The sequence below is a fragment of the Capsicum annuum genome, chromosome 6, assembly GCF_002878395.1.
Source record: "Capsicum annuum cultivar UCD-10X-F1 chromosome 6, UCD10Xv1.1, whole genome shotgun sequence".
Lineage (NCBI taxonomy): Eukaryota > Viridiplantae > Streptophyta > Magnoliopsida > Solanales > Solanaceae > Capsicum > Capsicum annuum.
The window spans coordinates 175,679,464-175,685,463 of NC_061116.1; positions in this window are offsets into that span (position 1 = coordinate 175,679,464).

The following is a 6,000-nucleotide window of genomic DNA, read 5'->3' on the forward strand; positions in this document are numbered from 1 at the left end:
ACCATTATTGTAATGACCCTCATCCTTCTCTAAATATATGAACTTCTTATTCTGTCTCTCCCCTATCCTTGACTTACTCCTTCTCCCACTAATAAAACTAGACTAACGTAACAGAGAGACTACTATTTGGCTCAACAGATGAATAAAATGATGGATCTCAGAATTAGAAATATCTCCTTGGGGTGGTGGGGCATGAACATCATCAACTCAAGAAACCCAAGGAGGACTGGTAGGGATCAATGGGACTCTATAAGGAAAGTCAGAAAAAGTGACCCCAGACCATGCTTGTACCTCATAAGTAGAGAGAGTTCTATTCGTATTTTTCTAAAGTGGGATAGAGGAGTTTCCATGAGTATTAGATCTTCGAGGATACATGATCTAAAATACGATCAACCAAAATCAGAGAAGAGTTCAACACCCTAGATTCTATAGCCCAAAAATAGAACAACAAGAATGAGAAACATTCCTAAATGCCTCATAGCCTCTCCCTTATAAGTGTGACATGTTACACACCCATAAAAGAGACTCTACTTGACATGACATTGTGGATACCTAATGACATAGAACCTAGGATCTGATACTACTTTGTAATAACCCAAACAAGGGCCTGACAGGGATGGTTATCTTAGTTCTACCTTGTACCGGAGATCACCCTGTTTCCTTGTCGTACAGAGCATACACATTAACAAAGACTGAATTCCAAACATATAACAAGATAGAAAGAGTTAAGTTCAAAGACATTTATAATATGTCAAACCAATGTCCAATACCAATATCCAATACCCAAGTCCACAGTGATCTACAAATCCTTCAAATCAAAACCAAAATCATGAAGTAGGGACATGTCTAACTCATGACTATCCCACTACGAAATAATCACTATGCATGAGAGATAGAAGTATGCTCAATTCATGAATCATGTGGGGATATAGCACACGTAGATAGTTAGCGAGTTGAGCACCAGCATGTAACTTAGGGATAAGGGAACAAAATAATGTCGTGACTAATAATTCAAAACCAGTCCAAATTCAGTGAACATTACTGGATGCAAATATATATATATATATATATATATATATATATATATATATATCACATGCCGGAGTAGGGAACAAAGATTAGCATTAACTTTAAAACCTTAATCTTGATTGTATAGCTTAACTATCATAATAGTACCTATGGGCCATATGGTCCCCAGTTCTCACCCCTAAGTTGGGCCCCAGTATATGTAGCCACACGAACCGAAGAATAATCATATATATATATATGTATAGGGGACTCAAATCTCCTAATTATATACTAAGGTGACTTAAGCACCTGATCATGTAATGAGCTATGGGGGACTAAAACCTCCTAATAAGACAGTAAGGGGGACTTGAACCTCCCTGGGCATATACAAGGGATTCGAACCCTAGGGTATTTTAAACCCCGCACAAGCAAATGTGATTTTCAGTGTTGGTCCCTTGGAACTACCATTTTCATGACCTAGCTACACAACCCTCTTTTAATCCCAATTAAAACATTTATCACGGATTCCAAATTAAGTGAACCAATTATGCATTAAGGCATCCTATTGGTATCATCATGCCTACATCACTTGAAAGTTCATTATCATGCCATGTCAACTAATTAGCCTATTGGACTGTAACCCCTCAGACAAAAAGGACTTCAAAATAATTAGTTATTTGGGACTCAAACTAGTTTAATAAATTAGGACTCAAACCCACTAAATTAATTGGGACTCAAACCCACTTATGTTTCAATAGGCCTCTTATCTCATGTAAATAGTTTCAAAGATAGTTTAATATGCATGCTTTTAACATTCAAAATAAATTTCACAATATTGGGTTAAGGTTGTTACCAATTCCATTGTTAATATTCACAAAATTAGGAAAAATCACAATCCCCTAGTTTATTAGCCATACTCATGTACCCCAGCTGTTCAAACCCATTAATAAAGCATAACCAATGCATAATAATTCATGGAAAAATAATTTAAGAACTAACCATGTCAAAACCCTCACCCCATGTCAAAACCCACATTTAATTTCGCATCCACAATAATCTAAATATTATGCTTTTAGGAAAACATATTTTATGGTCGAGTCACATGACTAAAATATTCACAATTATGGAGAAAAAACCTTTTATTGACCCCTAGATGCTCAACCTTAAGGAAACCCTAGCTTGCTTTGCTTGAGAGAATTTGACAGAGAGAAAAGGATATGTTTTGATTGTGTTATTAGTAAGAATAAAGTCCCAATAGGGTTTATAGGTCATGGGTTATGTATAGGGCTAGAGGTAAATGTTTAAAATACCCTTAGTAAAAAAACTAAAAATTGGTCGGCAGTTATTACGGGTCTCATAACGACTCGTTAAGACTTATTTTGACTCATCTCCATGAGTCGTAGTCAAGATAGCATCACCAAGCACATACACTATTGACCTTATGACTTAAACACTATGGCTTGTAATAAGACAGTATGACTTATAAGGTCCAGTTGTAGTCAACACAGAAATAAATTAGGCATATATTGGATACCCTACGATTGCTACATTATGACTCATACAGAGTCATTATGACTCATAGAGTGTAGTTGTACTCAAGACAGAAAATTTTGAGTAACAAGCTGGTCAGGCTACAATTGTGACCTAATGACTCGTTATGAGTCTTTAGACTTATAGCCTCTAGTCGTAATAAGGATAGTGACTCAGGAATCTCATTGGTCACCTTACGACTTAGATCCTATGACCCTACAACTTGTAGGTAGATTCGTAGTTAGGGAAGTGAGTTCAAAGGTCAAGAAATTTTCATGGGCCAAAATTTAGGGTATTTCAAGAATTTAGCCACATATGTTTATAATTAGTATCCATGAATAAAAAACATTCATACCAAATTCAAAGTCAAAGATTTGAATGATGAAATAACCCTAAAACAAAGCCCTTGCACATATTTCCTTGCCTAGATGTATGCCAAAGATATCCCAAATTATCACAAGTATTCCTTTTATAATAGGTTTAAACTGCACGTTCTTATCATATCACCATACCACGCCCTTATCATAGAGGATAAGTGTTGTGGCACATTAGTATCACAGAAGTATACTAGAATTTGCCATTCACTTTTATACATCCTCTGTACCACACCCTTCTTGCGGAGGATAAGTGGCATGGAATACCAATATCACACATGCTCACTAGAAATTTCCATCAGTTTTTATCCCACCAATATACCATGCCTTTATCGTGGAAGCTAGGGTCTGTGGCATGGTAGTATGTTAATTTCTTCCTTTTTAGCTTAGTGTGCACTCTTCCTCCTTTGTTCTTAATACTATGATTTATAAGTTTTGTTCCACTTTCTTCATTCTCAACATGTTGCTCCTAAGGCTTTCCATGTTCCATAAGCTTAAAGATTATACTTAAATTACATTTATTTTTACATCATTCAAGCCCTACAACACTAATCATATCCATTAGCTTGAGAATGCAAATTTAACTCACAAATAAGATATTTTTACAAGAATTAGCTCATAAAACAAGTACATATATGGGTCATAAATGGCACTTGGGCGTATAAATATTCCTAAGATCACTTATTATCATAGATAATGAGGAATCAGATTTAACACTACCATACTTACTGAATTCATTTCCTAATTATCCTATGTCATACTTTGCTATAATTTTAGCCAAAACTAGACTACCTTGAAATTTATAACTTCAAATTTGGGAAGAATTTTTTCTTGAAATTTTAAATGAGAGAATTATACATATTAATGGGAAAAGTCATTATAGGAGTTCTCGTGCATTAGTCCTTTGAGTATGGTGTTTGGAAGGATGAAAATGATAAAAATTTAATCAAGCTCTAATAATATGGTTAATTATTACTGTACCCTATTGATGTGATGTTTGTGGTGTGGAATGGGTTGAAACTATTTAGAATATTGACTAACTGAGTGGATACTGTGGAGCATGAGCATGGTGTGAGTTAGGTATGATACAAAGTGGGAGTAGTATTATGAAATAGTGCGATAGAGAGTGCCCTTGGTAAATTTGAGAGTTACATTTGGTAACAAGGAGGGCTAAAAAAATATAACTATGGGTAGGGTTAATCATTGACAAAGAGAATATTTAGATGGACTAATAGAAAAAATAGATGGGTAGAACAACCTAAGAGGTAATTCTATGGTAGGTTACATGACAAAATATATAGTTCGGTGAGAGTCATTGACTAATCGAGATAAGGTCGTAAGGTCCACTATGAGAATTCCAATAGAAGTATATAGGAAGGAGCTTGAGTATATGAACATGAATGATGTTTATATTATATAAAATTGAGTTCATGTATGGAACTAAGATTTGATGTTATGTTGTTTATATGTGAAATGGTGATTGCGATTGCTTTAATTCTTTTAATTATTAGATGTGTTGCATATTCATATATTTTAACATTGTGGAGGTGAGGTCATGATTATGTTAGTGTTATTATTGCAATCTTGGTGTTCATGATGTTGTCAATAATGAGTTGATAAAGATGGTGGTGATATTATATTTTGATTATTATGTTCATGATAATGTTGGTACTGATTATGATGTTAATAAGGTTAATAAGAGGAAGAGATGATGTACATATTTTTTATGCAACGATTCTTTCATATATCTTGTTGTTCTATTATGTTGTATGTGTTGTTGATGATTCTTGAATGGGTCAGTCTACTGGTAGTATTGACAAAATATATTAGCACACCATAAATCCAAGGTACGTCTTAATTCAAGTTTAATGTTAAATTTTTTATGTTTATATTTATGGGATCATATTGTATGATATTGTCCCTTACTATAGGTTTGCTAAAATGCTAAACCTTGGGGATTGTAAACTCTATGGTTGTATTGTAATGGTGAATTACTAAGAAGACCCAGTCTAGTGTAAGTTAGGAGTTATGGAAATAAGGATAATGAATTAGTGAAGGGTTAAAAGGTGTAGCTTAGATTGGGTTGTCAAAGTACATAGACATACAAAAATGTTAAATAACAGGCATGTCACAAAAATGTTAAATTTATGGTGTTAATGGATTCATAACTTTGGATTAAAAATATGAACCATACTTGATGCTATTATCTCTCACTGTATTTTATTAATGTTATTTATTTCCAACCCTAGTCAGATGATGACAATGATGATACCTACCAGTACATGTGGTTGTACTGATGGTACACTTACTATATTTCCAGTTAGGGATAAAGCCATGATGTAGGTCAGTTGGGGTTTTTAAGTAGCGATGAAAATCACTCAGTAATAGCAACCTCCCTCTCTATTATGGATGGTGTCGTGTCATAGATTTTTCTATTGCTTGTCAAGTTCTCTTGTACCAGTTTAGGCTAGTTTTTGGAGACTCATTTTAACACAACAAAAATCAAAGATGAGATCAAAATAATGATTAAAGTACATGTAGAATCAAATATCATTTTTTGTATTATGATAAGTTATTTAGATATAATTAGGGCCACAATTAATTCCTAGAATATAGCTAGTCTAAAACATTCCTTACTGATTGATTTCTTGTGAAAAATCTATCTCTAGTAAACTTCAAATTAGTATAGCTCGTAGTTTCAAAAGTATTTTTGATCTCACTACTACCCAAATGAAAGGTCTTCGAATCCTCTTTTCAATGCATCTATTTTCTTCTTAATTTGTTGTCATAGTAAAGAGTTATGGCCATTTTAGTGAAGCACTATCCAACACTGAGATATCACAAAAGTAACCACAATCGAGTTTAGAAACCACGACCATACAAGGGTCTCGGCTGCATGAAACAACTCCAAAAAACTAAAAGCTGACAAGTATATATTCTAACCACAATAATGGGCCATGACCATGGTTAGAAAAAACGATCTAGGGCAGGATTTGACTTCAAACGCTCATTCATCTTAGACTTTCAACCTATGAACCAAGGTACGATCACAGGTGGTACCATGATTATAGCAAGGCTTTTATAATCA